At 39.3% G+C, this 26,234-nt stretch overlaps 1 protein-coding gene across 1 annotated transcript in view; it reads left to right on the top strand.

Moving 5' to 3' along the window:
- The window catches only part of tceanc2 (transcription elongation factor A (SII) N-terminal and central domain containing 2), a 127,751-nt gene that overhangs the window by 48,884 nt on the left and 52,633 nt on the right, over positions 1-26,234 (top strand). The window contains exon 6 of the transcript XR_013304392.1: positions 3,742-3,984. The gene's annotated coding sequence lies outside the window, so the exon portion shown is untranslated. The remainder of the gene's footprint in view (positions 1-3,741; positions 3,985-26,234) is intronic.

The following is a 26,234-nucleotide window of genomic DNA, read 5'->3' as shown; positions in this document are numbered from 1 at the left end:
CAAATTAGCAAGTATAAAGGCCACAATGCATGTATGATGGATTTGTACAATACTCACAGTTATTAAAAAACAATATTGCACAACCAGCCAGAAAATTACCTTTGAGGTAAGAGGTTTAAAAAAAAAAATTCTACGATGACCAAATGTATGTATAGAATTATGTCGCGATTTTTTCAAGAAACATTTGGGAAATTTAAGACAATAAAATAGTAACATTACAAGAATTTAATTCTTACTGCACATAAGTTAAAAAAAGATGCAGTTATAATACATGTGTACGGTTACAAAGCAAAAATTGTGAAATTTCTTAAAGAAAATCTACGACTACAAATGAATTAAAATACAGTAAGTGGTCAGATTTGTAGCCGCTAGCTTGTAAAGCTACTACAGCACAATAGATTAGATTTTTATTGTATTAATAACATTTTAGTCTAGGAATGTTTCACTATTCCTTATCCTAACATTACATTTTATTTTCATTACCATATTTTTTAGACTGTGTCTCACCTGAGTATGAGTCGCACCAGCCAAAGAATACACAATGAAGAGGGAATTATACTGAGAAAAAGTGCGACTTATAGTCCGGAAGATACAGTACTTTTTAAAAAAAATTCACAACTGACATTGCACATACCCACACACGCAGACACAGTAAGTAACAATGAGTAGATACTGCGACAACTACTAGATCCCCTTTCATATAATTGTACCTCTCTTATGCTTCCTTCCCAGGCAGCCTTTTCATGTCATGGGGCACAAAAGCAGGGATATTTTTCAAGAGCAAAATACACAGAGCTTTATGAGAATGTCTCACTTAGTAGCTACGTGTTAGCCCTGTGAATTTTAAACAATAAATCCAGAGAAGATGGTTCAGAAATGTATCTCATCAAGTGAATTTGAATGGTAGCAATAAATATTTGTCAAGGAGATGAAAGTCTTCACTTCCAATGTGGAATACATTATTGACATTATTGAGCATCTTTTGATCTATTTGATTCTATATTTAATATATGCATATGCATATATATATATATATATATATATATATATATATATATATATATATATATATATTTCATTCACTGTCATTAGTGTTTTTTTCGTTTTTTCCCCCTAAACTTTATTCTATAACAGCTTTCTTACAAATTCACAACTACAGTCTCAAACAAGACTTTATTGCTATTTTTCCCGTTGCAACATTTATTCCGTTGCTAAGTTATTACATCATTGTCACGTGACTATTCGCTCTGTTCTTGTATCCAACATTTTTCCTCATCACAATTCATCCTTCTCGCATCCTTCTTTGAAATTGATTCTCATCTCATTTTCTGAACCGCTTTATCCACACTAGGGTCTTTTCATTAAAAAAAAAAATAACCAAGCGCATCAAAATGATGTTCCTCCTGCCTCCACATTTACGACAATAACACAGTGCGATATAGTCGTATGAGCAAACAATGTTATGGGGCTGAAAGTGTGTGTTAAACAGGTGTTTGTTTGGGAGCAGCAGCTGGGGGCCGAAGCTGTTCCCAAAGCACCCCAAGGGAACACATACTGTATGAAAACAACATTTTATCAGTGTCAGCTAACAATAATAAGTCAATGCTCGCCAGTGCACGGCAGAGCGACACAGTGGCTGCAGGCCACAAAATGCTTTACCCAGACTCCACTTTCAGGCAGGCACAAGGTCGTGATGGAGTGCACAGATGACTGTAAAAATCGTATATTAAGAAAAGAAAAGGTTGCTGCTATTCTCGGTCATTAGGATATAGTGGTATATTTCGTTTTTTTATAAATAAAACATAAAGATGCTTTTTCGCTTTCATAATTGGAAGGAAATCGATATATGATGTCTTGGGTTACACATAATTTATCTTTTTTTTGTCTTGTAACGGTGTAATCTTATTCTAATTTTACAATTTTGTATTGCAGATTTATTTTATTTCGCTAGTACTACAACTGCAATATTTTGTAATGATTTATCACTTAGCATTAATTAATGGGATGCTCATATTGATGAAACAAAACCAACAGCATGAAGTTAATAAAAGGTTCAGTTTCTATTATTTAATTCATTCTCTGAGCTTGATTCTGCAATTTTTCATATTGTAGTGTTTTTGAGTGTGGGAGATTTAAACGTCATCCATAACTGTATTATGTATCTTGTATAGTAATGTGATCCTAATCTTACCATTTTCATCAAAACATTTGGTTGCTTCATAACAAAAATTTCAGATTTATTTTCTAAACCATAAATATGCTCTTCATTTGATACATTATAACTGATTTCTTAAAAAAAAAAGACAACTGCCTTATCATTCTCTAAGCTTGATTCTGCATTTTTTCATATTGTATTGTTTTTGAGTGTGGGAGATTTAAACGTCATCCATAACTGTATCATGTATCTTTTATAGTAATATGATCCCAATGTTACCATTTTCATCGAAACATTTTAACAAAAAATTCTGAACATTTTTCTAAATCACAAAAATGCTCTTCATTTGATACATTATAACTGATTTCTTAAAAAAATGACAACTGTCTTATTCTCTCAGCTTGATTCTGCAATTTTTCATATTGTAATGTTTTTGAGTGTGGGAGATTTCAACGTCATCCATAACTGTATTATTTATCTTTTACAGTAATATGATCCCAATGTTACCATTTTCATCGAAACATTTTAACAAAAAATTCTGAACTTTTTTCTAAACCACAAAAATGCTGTTCATTTGATACATTATAACTGATTTCTTAAAAAATGACAACAGCCTTATCATTCTCAGCTTGATTCTGCAATTTTTCATATTGTAATGTTTTTGAGTGTGGGAGATTTAAACGTCATCCATAACTGTATTATTTATCTTTTATAGTAATAGGATCAAATGTTCCCTCTAATTTTTTGTTTGTCTGGGCAGAAAGACAACCTCCCTGAGCACACTGAGTACTGGTGTGAGCAACATCATCATTGCTCGCTATGGGCACACACCAGTATCACACCTGCCATAAGCAGGTGCATGTCTACTACACATAAATGATTTAGTAATAATAAAATGTAATGATTAATATCGATGAATGGGCGGCCAAGCGGATGAGTGGTTTGCGCGTCGGCCTCACAGCTAAATAAATAAAAATTGGGATTTTATTTTGTGCGCTCCATATGATTTACTGTGCGCAGAGAAGACGAGAGTAGTGCGCAATTGCGCACGCGCGCAGCTTAGAGGGAACATTTATATGATCCAATGTTACCATTTTCATTGAAACATTTAAACAAAAATTTCTGAACTTTTTCTAAACCACAAAAATGCTGTTCATTTGATACATTATGACTGATTTCTTCAAAAAATGACAACTGCCTTATGTGAATTCACCACATATTCTTAATGTTTTGAATGACCTCGAGTCAAATTGTGCTTAACAAATACTAAATGTGTGCAGTTGTCCTTATTGCAGTGTCCTTGTATATTCCACATAAGCACCCATTTTTCAGTCCACAAGAAGCACACTTTGCACCTTTTCTGTGGTGTCCAAGGTCATTTTTTTTATTTTTTTTTACAGGAGTGGGCACTTTCAGCCACACACCGGTCGATAATATTTCTCCAAATAACCATTATGGCCACATATCCTCCTCTCCCCGAGGACACCGACTGTACCCTCGCGAAAATGGTGGCTGAGCGATGACGGTTTCGAAGCGGCTTATCTCAAAGTAGAATTTTCTTGTTCTTTTGTGTGTCGTTATGCTAGATAGCAACAATCGTTGATGAAGTCCTAGTCATCGTATTGTGTGGATGAAGGAGCTACTCGTGCAGGAAGTAATCAAACGCCACTCGACGCTCATTGGAATTATCAGGCGTCCCGGTCCTGGAGACAATGGTGGCAGATGGACCATTAGCTGGAGTGTCGGGCAGGCCGCGTTCACGCTCGAGGGCATCTGCAATCAGCGACCCTTCATAACGACAATGTGACGACGCTAACGAGCATCATCTTGTGAGTCATCATTCTTTTAATTTACAAATGCCTACAATGTTGATGTCATTCACAAAAAAACTACTCCAACTCCATTTCATCAGAAGCTAGTACATGTCTGCAGGTTTTAGGGCCTGTTGTCTTAGAACAGTTGTGTCCAAGCTAAGGCCCGAGGGCCAAATCCAGCCCAGTTTTTATTAGCCTAATGATGAAAAATGATTAAATAAGGCCCGCACAAGAATCTTGACTTCAGGCTATGATGTAGTTCTCAGGTTTAGCACTAAAACCAGTCACTCAAACACACATGTGTCAAAGTGGCGGCTCGGGGGCCAAATCTGGCCCGCCGCATCATTTTGTGTGGCCCGGGAAAGTAAATCATGAGTGCCGACTTTCTGTTTTAGGATCAAATTAAAATGAAGAGTATAGATGTATATTAAATTTCCTGATCTTCCCCCTTTTAAATCATGAATTGTAATTTTTTAATCATTTTTTTCTGTGTTTTTAGTTCAAAAATCATTTTGTAAAATCTAAAAATATATTTAAAAAAAGTTAGATTTTGTAGACCTGAACACATTAACTTCCATCGACAGTTGTAGACACCAAATTTCAGTCAATTCAAAATCCCATTGATGTACATCCAATCCAATTTGTCCTCAATGGTAGCCAGTGACACACGAGCATGCAAAAGGGTTGTCTGCATTTATTTTGTGTATTTGTATGGGATGACTGTGTCACAATGTGCACATTGTGTATTATTTGCGGAGCTGATGTTTTCAAAATGGGTCTGAACGCGGGAAAACTTTCCAAATTGCTTAGCGTTTTCTCCTAAAATAATTTGAAGCCATTCATAAACCTGTCTGACTTTGTTCGTGAATGCAACACGCTCTTTTGTAGGCGTTTGAGTATTTGTATATTTTTGCCCATCTTTTATGATTTTGTTCATCAAATATTGTTTGTGTATTCGGTTAAAGTTAAAACTCCACGGCCCTCATGAGGATTAACAATGATCGATAGATGTTAATGCTTTATTACTGCCCAACTCTGACATTTTTTACATTATAATTATTCTTCGTTGGTTGATCCATCAATGGAATTTTAGTAGTACTAGTAGAAAAATGACTAACTTTTGCCACTTCATGCAGAGAATTAGGAATATAGACCTGTGAGCATTTCATTTAATTTCTTAAGGGATTATTTGTGTTCAAATGAACATTGCCATAAGGATCATAAACGTGAGTATTGAAGACATTCACTTTTTTAAACCATTTTGCATTGAGTGTCGGCATAAAGATTTTGGGAGGCCCATGTTTTCCGGTTCTTTTATAGATGTACACACAATTCTATTCACTTTAGGTTTTGTTCTATGGTCTTAAAGTCCCACTCTCATTTCAGGGGGTATTTTGCTGAATTTGTTAGATTGGACTTTACTTAGCCATAACCACAGTTATTTTAGAACATTTTCTTTCTAAAATGAACCAGAAAAGTGCAAAGCAGCAGTTTTAATCCCATTTCGCTATTGGACAGGAAGCTAGAGTCACTTACCGGAAGCGTTGCGCTGAACTGAGTGAAATTTGGTTCTTTGATAGTTTGATTCCAGACTTGATGAATGGGAAAACCCTTGGGAGATTTGCCCATTTTTATACAACTAATTAGATGACTATTTTCCATAATAAGTCCCCATTAATGAAGCCCTCTTCTTCCTATGCTAATGAATATGGAGTGCAAAGACGAGCTGGATCAGGTATCATTAAAACAAACATGCCTCATGCAGCTCATATTTGTGAGCAGTATTAATGGCTTGGCCAATGGCCGGACGACAGCTCTCGCCAGGATGGAAAACAAGCATTAATCACACATTTCCACGGTGTTCTCGGGGGCAGCTCAAGCAATTTTGCCTGGAAGCCTGCAGAAGTCTTTAATTAAAATGAAAGTGTGCTCCGTGGAGGTTCCCCGATGCCGGAATGACTTGTCAGGTCCGCTCAACCCATTGAAGAACCTGATAATCACACAGATTTTGTGCCAGAACGAATGTCACCGTACGTTCCAATGTCTCATAAAAAAATCCACGCAAAAAGCTTCGAAACACGGGAGGACATGGCCAAAGTCAACGGTATTGAACTAAAACCTAACACCTGTGGTGCAATGCAATTGGCTATAATTTTTTTAGGGCATTTGTGTCTTTTCATCAAAACTCTTGGGAAGTTTTTGTGGGAATCAGTGAAAAAGCATAAGCAAAAACACAGCTGTTAACTTAAACGTTTTTACCCGTAATTTTTGCGTTTTTTTTAACATTTCAAATCGTTTACGCCATATAACAACATTTGTACGGGATTTTTTAAGTTAGATTTTTGTAAAACCGAACTCGTTATACCCATTTCGGCTCTAATCCGGATCGTCTTCGTCACTGGTAGCAGATGAAAACGTCATTGCTAATATTGTCCTGCTTTAAGCATGATATACACACACCTTTTCACTATATTGTTATAGTGCGTCAGCAATCAATGTACTCAGACAGTCAAGCTGTCAGCAACACCTGCAGAATCTTGAATTTAGTGCATACTGATTGGGCACCCCGTCCACTTTGGGGAAAATTTTAGACTTTTAGTGCGCTCTATTTGAGTAAATATGTGGATTTGTACTTTTTAAAAAAATATTGCTTAATAAGGAGAAGTGCAATCATTAATAAGGGAAGCAATTGGATGAGGTTGTCAGGTATGCAAAAGGATTCTTTACTTCAATCCAATCACTACATTTTGGGGAAGGTCGCAGATAACGATGATGATTTTTTTAACTCCTCCAATGAGTACATTTTCTGAGCCACGTTGAGATCTAAAGTACTGCTCAAAGCTCACAAAATGTCACCATCTTTCCTGTAAAATCACGTAACCTATGGAAACGTATAGGTAATTAGCACCCTCCCATCCATGTTATGCTACTTGTTACCAGGACGTTCATTTCGTAGCACAAAAGCAGCTTGTGGTGCCTCGGCTCATCGTTGTAGTCAGACCTCGTCTGCTCTCCGTGGAGACAATAGCTAATCACGCTGAGATTCTGTCATTATCCATGCTTTGCTTCCACTTAAACAAGCGTCATCCACACAAAAAAATGTAGCAGAGCTCGCTGGCCTTTGTCGCTCGATCTACCCACACCAAATTTTCTCCAAGCCTTGATAAAAAAATTCTGTTCCCTGGAGACAGAATCATCTGCACTGCTTTGCAAGAACTTTGGCCTGTTTAAGAATCAAGGATGCTCCAATATCTCGCCCCGCGGAACCGGATGTCAGTTTTAGAAAAAAAGGGGCTGCATGAGTAGCCAAAGTTCACTAATTCTTTTTAAATTTGTTACCGTATTTTCACGACTATCAGGCGCACATAAAAGTCTTAAATTTTCTCCAAAATAGACAGGGCGCCTTATAATCCAGTGCGCTTTATATATGGACCAATACTAAAATTGTTATCACGATAAAATAAAATAAATCAGTCGATAGGGTACACCATCCTCTACAGCTCTCACAACTATGGCAAGTCACTCATTTGGACAATTGTTCAATTGAGACACAGAAAATTAGGACTTTGATGGATTTGTGGGTAATGATGACGAGAGTACATAGTAAAATGGCTAAATAAAGTACAACCGAACTCAGTTTTGCTTCCGTTGCCTTTTTAAAAACGTGTTTTTAGAGTGTGGGTGTAGCGTGTATGTTTAAGCTGGTGTATGTTTTGCCATGCCTGGCTGCGTCTATAAAAACGGTGCGTCTTTTGTGTGTGTAAAATACAGAAATAGCACTCGTTACTGACACTGCGGCTAAAAATACGATGTGCCGTATAGTCGTGAAAATACCGTAATCAGATATCAATTTGAATCGATATGTTAGCTTCTGCTAGCGGTTAAATGTCAACTACCAGAAAGTTGTATTCCTTTTTGACAATGGCTTGAATTTAAAAGAAATCACCTGAATGCTAATAAAAAACATTACAAATTGTTTTAATTCGGACAATAGCATTATTTTGACGCATTATTTAAATCCCCCTTCCGTTAATTGTTAGGGCAATTATCCTCAAAAGGCTTGGTAGGACAAAACTTGCTGTGACCACATTTTTTAAGTCCGGAAAACGGTGGCTAGCGCTGTTTTCTTTGGCATTAGACAAACAGCCAATCAGCTTTAACGAGGGGATTTTCTCGGTGAAAGCGGCGTTAAGACGATGAAAGCCAGTCCGAGGCGTGCTATTAGAGCATCCCTGGGGGGCAGGCGGTGACCTTGAATAACCTTCCAGAAGTTTCCACTGACTTAATATGGATTAATCCTCTTCTCTCTTGTCAGGACGTGGCAATTAAATTAAGCATTAACTTTATTTCTTTTCCGTCGGCCAGATTATCAGGCAGGTCTTGATCCAAGGATTGGTCGCAGAACAAAACACATACACACACACACACAAAACAAAATGAGTATTGTCTAAACTGTGGGGAAATAATTAGGGATTAGCCAGCAAGATTGTGCTAATTATGTCCTCAGCAACTGAATCACGGGGACGAGGGACACTGGAAAATGGCCAATGGAGACATTTTGCACTGTGGACGCTTGAAAAGAGGCAATTGGAATTTTGGGACATGGGTGGGACACCCGAATAAAACTGACTCCTCGCCTCGCGGCGGAACGTCTTCTTTATCCGAAGATCCAAATACGAGCTTTTTAACCAAAGACACTTTTGGATATATTCATTAATTAAGCAAATTTTCCCCTGAAATCTACATTTTGGATCATTTTTTGTTCCTTTCTGCCCGGCACGCCTGAAAAGGTCAAATTTTCGGATGTAACGAAAAATTAAAACCCTTAAAAATCGGAATATGAGCATTCAAAAACTTGTAAGAATCTGATGAAAGCCGTAAATGTCGGAATGTCTCTTACCATGATATAAGCAGCATTCAATTAAATATCAAAAGACAATGGTAGCAATAAATCGAATGTAGCTTGTTGTCTACTATTATTACCATCCACCATCAATTTCAGTAACATAGTGAGTGCTAGCTAATATTGATTGAAGTGATGTTTACTCATGTCATAGTAAAAAACTGTCAAAACTGTAAAGAACGACTTGATATCGCTAAACTTTACACCGAATCATCTTTAACCGTTTGTATGCTTCTGAAAATTTGCACTTGTGTCATATATGAAGGTTATGTTTCCTTCTTTTGCATAATTTTCGGATGTTGTGGAAACCATTTCCCATCCAAATTTGCCATCTAGGCCTGTCATGAGACTGTTTTAATTTTATTGAACAACTCAACAGACATATGCAGTTTGCATGTTAGTGACTGTCTTACAGGGGGTGACCTTTGCTCTAATCATGTGTCGCTTACATAATTTTCTCACACGAAAAAAAATCTTTTCTGGCCTTGCACTGGCAAAAGAGTACGGGAGAGCCAAATGAATATTTGATAGTGTGAGATGGATAGGTTCTCCTCGGCGGGAAGCCGGCCCAATTTTGCCTTGTATTAGCTAGAATTTCATGTCCTGGGAGCATGTGTGCAAGCACGTCTTTTGTGCCCTCTTTTAGTTCCCGTCGCCTCCCATTACTCCCAACGATGTTATTGCAACACTGCATGGGTTTGTTCTAGGCAGAGCTGTGTTTCTTTTGTTGCCATGGCAACCCCAGTGCTGTAGTAATGTTGCATAGTATCATTTTGTACCAGTATTGCTTATTTTCCCCACGACTGGGATCTTCTCAAACATGTCTCGTTCTGACTGAAGGGTTAAATCAGGGGTGTCAAACTAGATCTCATGTGGGCCGGACCAGTTTATTTTTCTGCCCAAAAAGGCAATTTAAGTGAATTTGACTTCTATCGTTGTTAATGGTAGGGAGTGAGGCCATTTTGTCACTTCCTTGTCATTTTAGGGTACTAATAGATCAAGTATTGTAAAGTTTGGATCATTTTCTATCGATTTAGAGGGGCTTCTTGTTCGTTTGTCAGTTCCTGCTGATTTTGGAGCATTTCCAGGTGACTTTCTGTTCGTTTTGGGGCATTTCCAGGTTCGCTATTTACTCAATGGCTGCCATTGAAGATGCTGTTTTGAATGAACAAATGTGATTGTGGGTAGGAAATTGAGCAAGTGCAATAATACACACATTTAATCACACAAATCACAAACATCTGGTTTTGCAGCGCCCCTTTCGAAAAAAAATGAAAGCATTTCATTTTTTTCGTATACAGTATAGTAAATGAGCTACAAAGGGACTGTCAGACAAAACAACCCCGGGGGCCATATTGGACCTCCTAGCAGGCCACTTCCGGCTTGTGGGCCGAACTTTTGACACCGCTGCAATAAATAGACCTCATTTTTTTGCAGTTTTCCACTCCGACAGTGAGTCACTCTCGAGGTATTGTGACTTTGTGGGGTGTAATAGTTGATTCCATAGCAGCGATCTGGCCTTAGGGGGTCTTCACATCGAAGGGGGGTGAGAACATTTGAGTGGTGGTGAAATGCCACATTGGCAAAGTGCCTCCGCATGTGACCGAATGAACCCGAGGTCAAATGGAGGGGACCGAAGAAGCGTGGGAGCGTGAAAACAAGGTTGATGGAGAATATAATTGGAAAAGGAATGACTTTGCACCTTTTTTTTTTGGAATGCCCAAAGTGAATAATACATGAAAAGGCAGAGAAAATTCCCGTCGCTCGGGAAACTTTGATTCAACGTCTGGAGATGAGAGGAGAATAGTTGAAACATTATTCTTCGCCACAGAGCAAAGCTTTTGGTCAGCAAAAATACTTATTTCCCATCTTTCACTCTGAACCGTGTCAGTTCTTTTTTTTTTATTGCGGCCGTCTCGGGTTCTTACTTCTGTTGCAAAAGTGCTGAAGTCAGTAAACCCGATTGGATTTGTTTCTTTGGAGAGTAAGCACTCGTGTGAAATCCTACCGCCCTGCTAGATTAACTGACCAATGACAGAGGCTTTTCACGGCCCCACTTCCATCACCCGCGAGTGATGCGGTCCACCTGGAATTCTTTTATTTCACGGCTGGGAATTATCGGTGTAAGTGAGCCTGTTGATCACGCGCTCCACCACTTATCCAATCATGACCAAACCAAGCGAGAATTCCCGGAAAAATTGGAGATGGTTATCAGTCATTTAAAACTGACATGGAGCGATAGCCGCCCATGAGGGAAATGTCAAGAAGGGATTTACACTATGAGGGGCTGTGAAATAGGTGGCCATTTATGCATTTAGTGGAGCAAGAACATGATTGCAACCAACAGTTGTGTAGATCGAAACGATTATTCACTGGGAAGTGTTACGTGGACAGGTTCTTTGGTGGGGAATGATTCCTGTGATATAAAGATCCTTGGTGCTCACTTCCCCGAGCTTAAGTCAGAAGGCCATTTCTTTTACAGTGAATGTTTTTAGGTCATTTTCAATGAGTGTCATGATTTGTTCTTTAGCCACTCTTGGGTGAACTCAAGAAAACCATCCTAATCTTAAATTTCATCATGTGCTACATAGCAGCGCCAGAAGGTGAAGCTTACCGTATTTTCACGACTATATGGCGCACCGCATTTAAAGGTACAGTGTCAGTAACGAGTGCTATTTCTGTATTTGACACACACAGAGGACGCACCACTTTTAAAGGCGCAGCCAGGCATGGCTAAACATACACCACCTTAAACATACACCAGCTTAAAAATATGGACAGACACTAAAAACACGTTTTTAAAAAGGCAATGGACGCAAAACTGAGTTCGGTTGTACTTTATTTAGCCATTTTACAATGTACGGGTACCTTGTAGGAGCGTGCCTTTAGCGTCTGACCCCACCCACGTCCGCCTTCTCTCTATATAAGAAGCGTGTCGGCAAGAAGTGTTCTCAGTCGTGCTTTAGAGCTTACACACGGCACTCCGCATTATAAGGCGCCCTGTCTATTTTGGAGAAAATTTAAGACTTTTTAGTGTGCCTTATAGTCGTGAAAATACCGTAATTTATTTATTTCTATTTGTAAAAAAATAAGGTGGTCTTACATTTGGGGTTGATGAAACTAAGCCTTCTGACGCTTGTCAAGACTTTCGCTTCAGAATGTCCGTCTAAGCAGCACCTCAATATTACCTAGCCTTTTCCACATGTACTTTCTGAAACATTTTATTATACCCTTTAATGACTAAGAAACTCTGTGAATGCAGCAAAAAGTTCCGGTAATATAAATGCCAGATCCATGTTTACACTGCAGTGGTTACAAGAAGTTATTTTCTGTAATGCAGTGTTAAACAACCAAAGCTGTAAAATTTGTAACGACAACTTTTATATTATGTATATATACATGTGGCTTATTTACTCAGATGACACATGAGGGTCAGAATTAATTACAGAGACTCTACATTAATCATTTTGCTTAAACTACCATTGCCGGGATTTTCTTTACGGAAACAAAAAGCGCCCGAGGATCTTTCCGACTGACTGTGAGGCCTCGGATGTTCTTATCTGTACCAAAACCAACAGTGGCATGTTTACAATCCTATTCAGATAATGGGGCAAGGCGGTTGAGGAGGGCCAGGTCTTCCCAAAAACCAGAAACAAAAAAAACCACTACAAGGCAAACTCTTACTCTGGCAGGCTGGCGACAGGAAATCAGGACGTGACCTTATTGGACTGCTACGAGTAGGGAAATTGGAAATTTAATGTGGAAGGGAAACGTTTTTAATTGCAAAGCCGAAAGTAGTAAAAGGCTATCGGCACCATCAGCACAAAAAAAGGGAGCAAGTGGGGAGAAAAGTCCAACAAACAACCCAGCTTTAACAGAGTTTAGTAAACGAGGAAGTAAGATTGTTCCATTAAAGCAAGGGCGTCAGACGTCAACTTGATTTCACGTGGGCCGGACAATTTTAGATATAATATTTCGATTTTTTTTAAATAAGTGGGTTAAAAGAACTGGATTAAAAGCCCTGAATATTCAGTTAGGTATAGCTCTAAAACAATGTTTATTTTAGCTTTTATTAAAATATATATTTAGATTTTACAAAATGATTTTTGAACTAAAAACACAGAAAAAATGGATTAAAAAATTACAATTATTGATTTAAAAGGGGGAAAATCAGGAAATTTAATATACATCTATACTGTTAATTTGAATTTGATCCTAAAACAGAAAGTCGGCACTCATGATTTACTTTCCCGGGCTACACAAAATGATGCGGCGGGCCAGATTTGGCCCCCGGGCCGCCACTTTGACACACGTGCATTAAAGTAATAATCCCTTCCCCAAAAAATCTACTCTGTGACCTTTCCATAGGAGAAAAAAAATCTTTTTTTTTTACGACAAACATAATAAGCTTTTATATCCCTTACTCCCAAAATTCTCTTAAATATATCTTTACAATCTGGGCTAACATATCTAATAATTGTATAGCAGACCCTTCCTGAACAAGAACCGATATAAAACCAAGGCATAATTGTCGTAGGTATGTTCAGTTTCAAATTTGTGTTTAAGTGTTTAAAAACTAAAATCTATTATTATTAGTAACATCCAAAACTTTTTATTCTTAATTTAGTTTCCGAAACAATGTTATGTAACGTATGAAAATGTTTGTGGGCGTAGTGAAATGTAGTTCCGTAGTCAGATTTCATCTAATAAACTCTGATTGCCTTGAGTCACGGCACACAAAAATATATTTAACATTCCGGCTCACAGTGTAAAACCAACCAAACTGCAGGGTAACAAATTACATAATGCATCATGGCAGCAAATGAAGTTGACGCGCAACCCACGAGGAACCTCGTGATGATGTGCGCAAGATTTGATCCACATTCAACATGTTTCATGGTCCTTATTGAAAGCAACAGACTCGGCACTGGTTATCTCCCAATCCCACCCCTTGCTGCCGCTCAACCTCTCGCGCTCCCATTCATCCCGGCGACTTTGATCCCTCCGACCCATGCCGGCGCTCGACTGTCTTGTTTGCTCCTCGTCAGGCATTTTGCCAGATAACATGTGCAGCCTGCTTTGAATGCGGGATGATTCTTTAGGCGGAACAGGCGGGTGGGGGACGGCAGGGTAATTATCGGTCAAAGTCATCAATGTCGTCATCTTTTCAGAGGTAGTCTGCTAATGTCCCACTGGGGGAGTCCTGTCAGACTGATCCAGACTCCACAAGTGGAGGGGGATACAACAAACAAACTGTTTACCCGTTTGAAACCTGACATTCGATGGAGGGGTTTATACCCGCTGACAAAATGTGACAGATTAAACAAAGAAGCTCAATGGGCCCCCGCAGGTATCTATAAAAGTTTGCCTCGCTGTGATCTTTTTCTTTCTTTTGAAGCCAAACAAAAAGGTACTCGGACGTTTCGTCGAAAGACGTTTGGTCCCCGGACGTTTGGTCGACCGGATTTTTGGTCGACCGGACGTTTGGTTGACCGGACGTTTGGTCGACCGGACGTTTGGTAGAACGGACGTTTGTTAGAACGGACGTTTGTTAGAACGGACGTTTGTTAGAATGGACGTTTGGTCGCCGGGTTGTTACTGTTGAAACCAGCTCTCAAAATTATAATCATGAGAGAGAGTGAGTTTAATATCTAAATATCTAATATCAAAATATCAACAGTAAACTCTGTCATAATTTGACAGCGAGCGAACCCGGCCACCAAACGTCCGTTCTACCAAACGTCCGTTCTACCAAACGTCCGGTCGACCAAACGTCCGGTCGACCAAACGTCTGGTCAACCAAACATCCGGAGACCAAACGTCCGGGAACCAAGCGTCTTTCGACAAAACGTCCGGTCACGAACAAAAAGCCTTAATTTGGACTCATCTCACTTAAACCTAATTGATTCCGGTACCTCTCGCTTCAAAGAGAAATTAATATCATGGGTGATACATTTCTTCAGACTTCCTTCAAGAGGAGGGAACAAAAAATACATGGACATTTATATCCGGTCACTTTTGCGTCAGGGTTCGTTCCCTGGTTCGGACCTTCTTTTGGAGTTTGCATGTTCTCCCTGGGCTTGCGTGGTTTTTCTATGGGTACTCTGGTTTCCTCCCATATCCAAACACATGCAGTTTAGGCTGGTTGAGCACTTTAAATTGTTCCTAGCTATGAGTGATTGGCTGTCAATCTCGTTGTGCCCTGCGATTGGCTGCTCACCAATTCAGGGTGTCACTAGCATGCTGCCCGAAGTCAACTCTTCCCCACTTTGGTACTTTAAGCACTAGAAATGTTTCATTCTTTTCCCAATGTGTCAGGGAATGAAACATTGGGTTGCCTGAATGGAATTGTATTTATGTGTTAAGGATTATTTCAGTAGTACTAGGAAATAAACTATTTTGGTAGCGTAAGAATCAGGACTCATTTTGACAGAATGACGGATTCGAGATGCTAGAGGCACTATCGAGGACCCAACACTTGCACGGAAGTTTTCTAACAGTTCTGTTGTCACCCCCCCAAACATGACCTCACCTAAACCTGTCAAATCAAAATTCTTTTAAGGTAAAAATGGTTCCTTCGCGGATAGGTGGCATGTTGTTTTCCAAAGGCTTGTCAAATGTGAAGCTTTAACAGCATCGAACTGTGAACCGTTGCCGCAATTAGCATCAGTCTCAGCCTAACTCTTGCCATCTGATATAAACGGTAACAGCCCCTTTTCTATAAAATAAAACATATGGAACTAATGACAGTCGAAATAGCTTTAGGAGCAATGTGTGATCAGATAAATGGACCTAATCTCGTGGTGCAGGGGTCCCTGGCCAGGAAAAAGACAGTGACACCTGAGACCCTGCAATGCGTCAAAGCTCCATCTCAGAGCCCATATATCTTCATGTTTTTTTTTTTACCATGAAAAGTCAGGAGGGAATTCTTCAACAAGAAAGCGCAAGATTAGAGAGGAAGGGGGGCTAGCAAAGACATAATTAGTTTGTTTAAGATAATAAAAAGGTGCTAGGGAAATTGTTTAGGCCTCATTAAATGAGGGTGGACATTAAATCTTGTCTGTACAGAAAAGGAAAATGAGACATAAGACCATTGGAAGCAATTAAAGAAATGCGGTGTGAGACATTTTTAACTGTAGCTCTTAAAATGGGAAAGCTTTTAGCCGGCTTAAGCCATTTCTTTATGTTTTTCCATACAAATCTGGGAGAGATGCTCATTGTCGGGGTGGATTTGACCTTCTTATTAGTATAGACTGGCAGGTCGTGCTCTCAAACGTCAGTGATGCCTGGCAACTGCGATCACAGAGCCATGTCACTCTGTGATATCCCTGCCACCACTTGCAAAAAAAAAATAGCTTCATGCCCCAGAAGCTTCATTGCAACAATCAAAATGTGAGAGCAAATGTCGGAGCTCACATCGGGCTGGAAAGAGGAATATGACAGTGAGGCACTGCATAAATAGGCCTTTATCTAAAGGAGAAATCTCGTATCCATGACTGTTACTGGGTTATTTTTTAAGTTATGGATCAGGAACGCAAACATATCGGATTTGTTTTTACTGGGGAACTGATATTTTATGAAGGCAAACATCTTCTGTACATTGGATACCGTATATATCAAGAAAGGTCTGTAGAATTTGGTCCATCAATTCACTTATATCGTGACCGGACGTTTGGTCGCCGGACGTTTGGTCGCCCGGACCCAAACGTCCGGCGACCAAACGTCCGAGTACCAAACAAGGTAAAACAACACAGTCTACGCATCAATCAAAGGCAACAATGGCCCTGAGCAGTTTCACTGAGCGGACGTGTGAGTGTATAAGAGTTTGTATGTACATGCGTTGTCCCTTTAAGAAGCTACGTCAGTCAGGGTCTTAACAAGTTCTCCAACAAAACACAATAAAAGTACAGGAAATTTGGAGCTTTTCTTTAGCCTAATAATTAATAGGGCATTAAGTATGACAAAATAATAATTCACAGTTTGTATTTAGGGAATTTGAGCAACAATTTTAAATGGTAATTATCAATAACCTTCCGGGCGACCAAACGTCCGAGTACCAACTTATATTATGTTAGATTAAACTTTATTCAACCTGTACTCAGTAAATTCACTTTATTGCAGTAGCAAAAAGGTGAAAACACGGACACAGACGTCAAAGAAAACATTTTGTAGCATATGTATCAGTAACTATTTATACTTCATTGAAACCATATTGAGTCCTATCAAATGATAAGCAATATTTTTTTACTTTTAACATCTATAAGGAAACCTGCATTCAGAAAATGTCAGTATTTGTGGCATGACACTAGTCGAAGTACTCAGACATTCTCAAAGCTTATATATACATGTTAACATTCAGAGAATAATGTATTTTTAATGCGAATAATAAATAGGAATAGTGTTTGAATTATTCTTCCCATGGAAAAAAAGACAATGGCTGTGTACACTATTTAGTCAGCTGTGCAGCGTCAAGGCAGAGTTGATCAAATTTGTCTCGTTCATTGGGCGGATGGAGATTTGGTGAATTTACATTTCCTTTGTTGGCTAATGAAAGGCACGATCTGGTCGGGGGTGACATGTGAATATTATGATTTATTCCTTTTATTAAGAAGTTCAATGTGACAGATTAGTCTTCGCCAGCCACTTGCTGGTCAAAAGCTCACATTACTCATAGACACATCCACAGCTATTACGCAAAACATACATAGTAATTGTAAACTAAATTTGTCATTGTATGCATGATTGCGTTCATTATTTGTATTGTTTCACAAAGAATTCTGCTATTAACATTACTCGGAAGCACTAATAGACCACGGAAAACTGAGCATCTTATTGTGATTTCTTCCAACGGCTTTTAGATGCAAGTGGCAGGGGATTAAATATTTTAAAAAACCCTATCAATTTTAAATCTAAAAAAAATGACATCAATTTTCAATGTCAACTGGGGAAAAAGGAGAAAAAAATCTGTAATAAGACTCAAAGATGCAGGAATATAGTCTGACAAAATGAAGTTGGTGAATATTTAATCTTATAAGCAGGTCCTATTTTTTTGTCATTTGCGTCAATTTTTGTAATATACCATGACAATATTTTTTTAAATTTTGGTTATCATTATTTTTTCTTTCTCTCTTTTGTATCAAAATGTGTTAAAATAGATGAAATTCCATCCAACGTCATTTTTCATAACAAAATGACAACTTTTGTATTCTTTTTTTAACTTAAATCTTGACATTGCCTTTTTTTCTTCATCAATAATCACTAATATCTGGTAACATTTGGACTTTTACTTGAGTACTATATCTTTCTAGAAATATTATCCCTTTTATATGTACTTAATATTATATATACTACTATGGGGATTAATACAGTTAATAAAGGATCAGATTAACAGCATGAAAGAATGATTGATCCTTTTAGAGCCATTGTACTTCATATTCTATTCAGACATTTCTAAGAGCATATCTGCATTCCTCATCAGTCAGTCAGTCAGTCAGCCGGTCCAAGTGAGGCGCCATCTATTTTCACCATATGCTTATCTGGGTCCCTCAAAGATTGTCAAGCCTGCTGTTAATCCTCCAAATCTGCAGCCCGTGTCAAAACTCAACTCCAAACTCCCCCCTTGTGCCAAAAAGATTGCCAGTTTGTATTGTCTTCTGCAAATGATAAAATGGCCCACCTGTTCATTTGAATAATTTTTGCTAAGTCAAAGGACTTGCACGTTAATGAAGCTCATTGATTTGATCTTTTTTTCTATTTATTTTTTCCATCTGATACCGACACATCCCGATTTCTTCGCTTATTGTCTTTGTATTTCTGGCCCAGTAATACGAGCGAATGCATTTCAGCCCTCCTGAATTCCTAAAAAACAGAAAAACAAACAGAGGAAATGGAGATGATTTATGGGCTTTGTCGACGGCGTCTATGTGTTTCATTCAAGGCCGGACATTAGCACTCTTTATGCCAATTGAGATTGATCCTATGGCTTGTAATTGGAATGCTTTACAAGAATGTTGCTTCAGCGCACGCTGTCATTTGCAATTCCCATTTTCAGCCTAAGAGCATTTTTGTTATGACTCACTTAGCCAGTTATTCATGATGACCGCTGCCTTCCACAATAGAATTGAAAGATTTGGCTTGTACGCTCAGAAATGCATGGGCAAATGAGTTGCGCTTCATGAAATCATTGATATTTTTCCCAGCATTTCCTTATGGTTCATGGGCCACTGACTGGTTTCATGTCAAATCATTACTAGAGATCAGCATAAAAAACAAGACTTTTAAAGTACATCTCACAATTACTTTGAATCTAATTGTGTTTACTAGCACCCCAACTCACGATTCCCTTAATGTTGTTGATCTTTTTTATGTGTGTGATTGTTCCAAAGCGTAGTGTGGTGTTTTAATATTGGCAATGGTAAGCAATCAGCGCAGAAATGAAGTAGCTGTCTTTTCAGTTGTTTGTATTTTACTTGTGATTTTAGGATAGTAATTTGAAGTACAGACAAATAGTGACACTCTCTTTGCTTTCAAATGATTCATGTAAAGTCACATTCGTGTATATAAATTTTAATCCCAACAATAGCACGGCCGGACATTTGACAGAAATGGCGACATCCCCCAATCGGAATCTCCAAAAGCGCAAGGAAGCATTCAAAACCCCATCTGGTGCAAATTAAGAAATGTTGAGATGAGACTTGCACAACAAAACCAACTTCTCTTTAAATCTTTTGAATGAAAACTAAAAAGTAAACCTTTTGTGAGCTACTACAGCTCTCGTGTCAGCTGGTCACAAAACCTGTCTCGCTTCCACATGAGCTGGCTTCATCTGATCCGCGTGACTTGAAACCGTCTCCGTTCTCCTACTCACTAACAACGTGACTCCATGCACAGATTTTCAGTATACATTTTTCCCGCATTTCAAAATGAAATAACATACAAACCAAAACCTACTCATGCATACTCATTAAGTTACATTTAACTAAATTGACACACTCCTACAGATGGCCTACTAAAAAAGACATTTAGGTCGGTCAGCAGGGGAATGGCAAACTAACCAACCATGTCAAGCACGGCTCAAATATTCTCGTCCAGTCAAGTGGTTCACACCGCCGACTGGAACGCAGGTTTAGCATACAATGGGTGCGTGACCGGACGTTTCGTCGAAAGACGTTTGGTCCCCGGACGTTTGGTCCCCGGACGTTTGGTCCCCAGACGTTTGGTCGACCAGACGTTTGGTCGACCGGATGTTTGGTAGAACAGACGTTTGTTAGAACGGATGTTTGGTCGTCGGGTTCACTCGCTGTCAAATTATGACAGAGTTTACTGTTGATGTTTTGATATTAGATATTTTGATATTAAACTCACTCTCTCTCTCGCTCATGATTATAATTTTGAGAGCTGGTTTCAACAGTAACAACCCGGCGACCAAACGTCCGTTCTGCCAAACCTCCGGTCAACCAAACGTCCGGTCGACCAAACGTCCGGGGACCAAACGTCTTTCGACGAAACGTCCGAGTACCCAATGGGTGGAAGGGTGCGTCATCAAAACAAGGCTGGATGCTTCTCCACTTTGGCTCCTAAATCACCCCTCTCTTCTCCCAGAGGATATGCACACACACACACACACATACACACACAACCTTTTTCTACCATTGACCAACTGCTCCATGCTGTCACGTAATCTACTGCCAGGGCTTTAATGACCGTCTGGAAGAATAATGGGTTAAAGGTCTTACATTCCATTGAGAACATCATGTGTTTCTAAGCACGGCTGGGTGGGCTTTCTTGTGAAGGGCCGGAATTCCGGTTCACCACCCTTGACCAACCTTGAACCATCTCCCTAAGCTCTATCTGCTAAGGGAGAAACCATCAGCATCTCCAGGCGGTCTGGGGAGTGGAAGCAAAAGCTGCTATGACAAGTGCCTGATTTATTAGAAGTGGAAAAGAGGCGTTAGCTGTGTCAGGGTACAGGTCAATTCAGATTTTTATTTCGGTATTTGGTTCATAACGGACATGTATCAGATATTTTGGGGTAAATCTGATCAGAGGTGTTCCAGAACCATCGTGAAAACCAAGCATGTTGGGAACTTGAGTAGAAATAGAGTATCGACTAATAGAATTGTTGCAAGAGCCACTTGGAATGGCGACAAAATTTCACGCCTGACAAAAATTTAACTGGGCAATTAATTTTTCCAGATTTTTTTTTTCATTTATGTGGTTGACTGGATCGGCCGAGTGACACATTTCAGCCTGGCTTTCATTTGATAATGACTTGAGAACCTCCTTTGCCATTTGACATTCTCGTTCAAGAAGAGGCCAAATCGGGACAAAAACAGCCCGATTATTTTTAAGTGTGCCGTACTTCTTGATCTTGCCTGGAGCAGCAGCCCGATGGCAATTGACAGCCATTTTGTGTTTTTTCCACTTTGAAATAATAATGATACCAACCCTTCGACTGTCAAATCTGTGACCCATTCCAGTCTTGTGCAGATTTTCAGTTTTGTCCTAAACCTACACTATTTTAAGAGCTCTTTAATGTCATTTAGAAACTAAAAGAAAAAAACAAATAAGCTAAAAACAAAAGTGGCTTATGATAATACACCTGTAAAAAACTACTTAGCATCAGCTAATCGCCAATATGTTGCCAAGCCATCTGCATTTAATCTGAAAAGACCACCACACGAGACCTGAATGATTAAACCTGAGCGCCAGGGTACTCTCCATATGCCTATAATTATTTAATTACAAATTGTGTCCCACCTCAATTTCCGCAACTTTCACCCAGATGTGCTGAGTTTATTGTGGCATTCACCAGGATCTTTACAAATCTTACCAACCACGCCCAAGAACTGCATTAACACATCAGAAGTTGTCAGTTAAGTATATTTTACGATCAAATGTAAAAAGTACAGATCCCAAATAACAATTTAGAGTCAAATTTGCTCAGATTTGGCCCCTGGGCCGCCACTTTGACACATGTGCTCTAAATAATCCACAAAACGAGATGATGTCTATCACAATAATCAACCAAGGTGACAATTCATCTCTTTTGACCTGGGCAAACTTACAAATGTAGTAGGAGGAAGAATCAGAATACAATTCACAAACCCTAAGAAAAAATGTCTAAAAGTCTCTCTGTCCTCTGAGGCACTCAAGTTTTACTTGTCTACTTTCTGCGTCAAGAGAAGAGATTAGGCAGCTGTGAGGGACTCTTATCTGTGAGGTCGAATGGCCGGTCTACGCAGAGGTGACGGGCCACAGTATTTTAAATAGAAAACTTCCCAAAACAGACTCTGCTCCTCCTAAAAATCGAGTGAAAACGGTAGTATATCTCTGAAAAACAGGGTTCCAAAAGTCGGACAGAATTCAAGAGTTACATCTTGATATATCAAAACACTAGTTTACAAATGAGACAACCATCGTTGGCTTTTTAATGCGCTTTGACTAACTGAACTCTCTTGCGATGACAAATTAAGAAATGCTTTCAATATTATTTTGCATTGGCATCAAAATACAATTTTCATTTTTTTGATCCTCTACATTCCAACCCCAAAAATAATAACCCAAACTACTTTACCAACCATCACATGTCCTATACTTCTAGTGCTGTCTATCCAACAGCCATAAGCAGTCAACAACAGCAAATAAAACACACAGTCAATTTCATAATTCACTGCCGCCACTGAAAATGGACAAACAAATCAGCTATAACTCTTGAAAAGCAATAAATATTCCAAAACCTCACACTTAAAATATGTACAAATAAAATGCCATTTATTTTCTACCGCAGTCAAAAGTCAACAACCCCTCCCCTCGAACCGAAGCCTCCTTGCTGCAAGGCGACTTTGCTCATCGCTGACTTCCTCCCCTGCCCACACTGACGAAATATGATTGCATAAATCAGCTTTCGGCCTCTCGCGTCACTAGAACGCAATTCTTTCAGACAGGCTAATAAATTACAGCAAACAAACTTAGCCGTCCAATTGCGGTAATTGGGTTTGCCGTTTGTTGCCGCACATTCCTATCTGCGGGACTTTGTTAGGCCTAATCATAAAATTCAACGGGCGAACATAATGTTGTTTTCGCGATAAGTCCTTCAGTGGGGAGGGCGCGGCGGGGATTTGAACACGCTTTAGCCGGGATTTAGCATCTCCGCCTGCAGCATTGTGACCACCCGTCATTTTTTATTCTGTGTTTATTAAACGCAAAAGTCAACGGACGCTACAGCGGCACGCGGGCATCGGGAGACATATTGTGGAATACCCACGTGCAGATCGGGCTGCTTATCACGGGTGCTGTCTCGCACCATTAAGCAGGAGAAGGGATACTGATGACTAAAGGAGAAAGGAAAACGGGGGGAGCGAAACATAAAATGCAAATGCTTACAATAACTGGGTGTGATGCACAATCCACTATCTGGAAACGCAACCTGATGCTAAAGAAAAAATAGGAGGCTTCGGATGGTTTCATTACAAGACCCGTTATCACACGGGCTATGCCGTGGAGAACGCAGATACGTTCATATATACGACTGCTGAATTATTAACCGCGCACTCAAGGGGAAATGCTTGCTATTGATTAAGACTGTTGCACTTGTCACGCGATCCATGAGTTATCACATGATCCGCACAGATTGCCTTTCCTTGGAGCAGAAGCCACTTTTCCACCAACTGGATACTGAGGAGTAATCTGTACACCCAAAACCTCCGTTGACCTTCACGTGTTCTTCAATTTTCAATGCGCAGCCTTGTTGTCACACTGATTATGCAAGCTATGGGTTGAATGGAAGCATTTTTGGGTCGCAAAATAGACCACGTGCATCGTTTGTTGGCCTCGACATGTTTTTTTGTTTACCTCAGATTTTTTTATTGTGAGTGACACTGTTTAAGGCTGCTTAATTGGTGTTGTTTACACGGTATTTGTTACGATATGTGTGACATTGAGAGTGGAACGTGGTTGGACCCAAATGCACGGAAGCAGTCAAGGACTTGGAAGGAGTGCTCTCACAAAACTTTAATTACTTAAGGGCAGGAATCTTCAGAAAATAACAAGGACTTAACATCAAATAACAAATTCAAACCTGACGTGAAAAGACATGGGGCAACGAGGAACTTGGCATGAATTAAACAAGGTAGACAATCCGACAATGACTAACAAACAGGTTTAAATAGACAGACAAGGGCTGATTACCAAGTACACGCAGTTGGTTACGAGAGGAAGTGTATCAGCTTGTCAATGGAAAATGCATTTTACTTGGGTTGTTAAATCTTGGTTATCACCTAACCCACATGTGTCAAAGTGGTGGCCCGGGGGCCAAATCTGGCCCGCAGCATCATTTTGTGTGGCCCAGGAAAGTAAATGATGAGTGCCGACTTTCTGTTTTAGGATCAAATTAAAATGAAGAGTATAGATGTATATTACATTTCCTGATTTTCCCCTTTTAAATCAATAATTGTAATTTTTAAATCAATTTCTTCTGTGTTTTTAGTTCAAAAATCATTTTGTAAAATCTAAAAAGATATTTTAAAAAAGCTAAAATAAATATTGTTTTAGATCTATTAAAAAACTGAATATTCAGGGCTTTTAATCCAGTTCTTTTAATCCATTTATGAAAAAAAAATCTAAATATAATATCTAAAATGGTCCGGCCCACGTGAAATCAAGTTGACGTTAAAGCGGCCCGCGAACCAACCCGAGTCTGACAGTCTTGACCTAACCAGTTATTTGACACAGAACCATGCGGGAATTTAGAAGGGAAGTTAGTCTGAAAGGGGCTTTAGTTTTTCATGAGCCGATATTTTAACAGACAGACATATCCATTAGTGTCTTTAGGGTCCAGCCTGATTACCGAGTGTCGCAGATGAAATCGTTCAAAGGCTTTTTATCCAGAGGGATGTTGAATGGCAATCTGGTTAGAGCGCCAGCTGTTGCTCAAAGATCATGATATGTCAGATGACGCGTCGCCGCTCGGCACGCAGCTGGTGACAATAATCGAATTTGCTGTGTGAAATCGATTAAATGTGGATGTTTAATCATGGCGGTGGGAAACAAGAAATCATTCTTGGAAATTAGGTTATAACCAACCTTTCAATTTCATCGTAAATCCATAAATATTGTTCATCTTTTGTTTGGCAAAACCAACAGTGACTACCAATGCATAAATCAATGGTTCGTTATGGCACTTTTGAGAAAAAGTCTAACATTTCTGCAACATTCATCTGCAACATTTTCACTGACAGACAGTAAAATGCTTGGGAATGTCAATCATAACATATTGCAGAAAAATACTGTCCAGAATCCATGCATAAAATTTCCACGTTAGATGTATACAAGCAGTAAAGTTTGGGTTGTATGATTTCGCTTGTGCCTCAAATTTCTACTTTTATTGTAATCATGCCAAGACTTCTTGTTTCATGCAGCTCTTGACAGATGGTGACTTACTTTCATCTGTTAATGTAAAGTAAGGAAATAGTGTCCCTGTACTTTCATTACCGCTTCCATGACTTCCCCTTACCGAGAAAGCGTTTGTTGTTGAGATGCGGCATACTGTAGCAGAGGCCTCCTGACATTTATAACCCAATCAATACCCAACTTAATCTAATTAAGTGGGAAGTGGTGAACTCTTTTACTTGACTTCCTCCTCCTCTGCCTCCACCCCTCTTGCAGGGTAAGAAGGCCACTCTCAGGGCTCCATTCTTTTCACGCTTCAGACAGATACAATGTTCTCCAAGCAGCCGGCGTGACTATTCTCAGGCTTTCCCATTCTTTAGTGCCTTGACGAGAGGAAGAAGTGAGGCTCCTAGCCAGAACTGCTTGTCTTTCTTTGCCAAAGAAGATTTTTTTCTTTTTTTAAACAAACTTTTTAAACAACCTGTGGTCTCTGCTGGCCTAAACAATCTCAGAAGCACTGACCTAAAGTAATGTATAATCCATCCATCCATTCATTTTCTGTTCCGCTTATCCATGCTAGCATCGCAAGGTGTACTATCTCGAGGCTTTAGGCAAAAGGCTGGAGAAATTGCAGAATACATGCAAGTCCAAATATGAATTATGTAGCCTGGATTGAAATCTTGACTTTAAAACTGTGCTTACCAGTCGCAGACACACCCACATTCACATGCTTCAACGGATTATCCGATGTTAGTAATGTTGTTATTTCGGTGAAAAATAGCATTTCGGTTGATTTTTTTTCCCACTCACCAAATATTCAATGCATTTCAATTTAAAAAAAAAAGATTAGGAAGGTCTGTGTATCGCTAGAAAAATAAAACAGGCCATTGAGAGTTTTTCACAACGGGGAAACGGAACTTAAGCAATATCAGCCCATAGGGTCATTATTTCTACACTTAGGCCAACTTATTTA

This window comes from Stigmatopora argus, chromosome 12 (assembly GCF_051989625.1).
Source record: "Stigmatopora argus isolate UIUO_Sarg chromosome 12, RoL_Sarg_1.0, whole genome shotgun sequence".
Classification (NCBI taxonomy): Eukaryota; Metazoa; Chordata; class Actinopteri; order Syngnathiformes; family Syngnathidae; genus Stigmatopora; species Stigmatopora argus.
The sequence above is the reverse complement of the archived record's forward strand: the minus strand, read 5'-3'. Positions and strand labels throughout refer to the sequence as shown.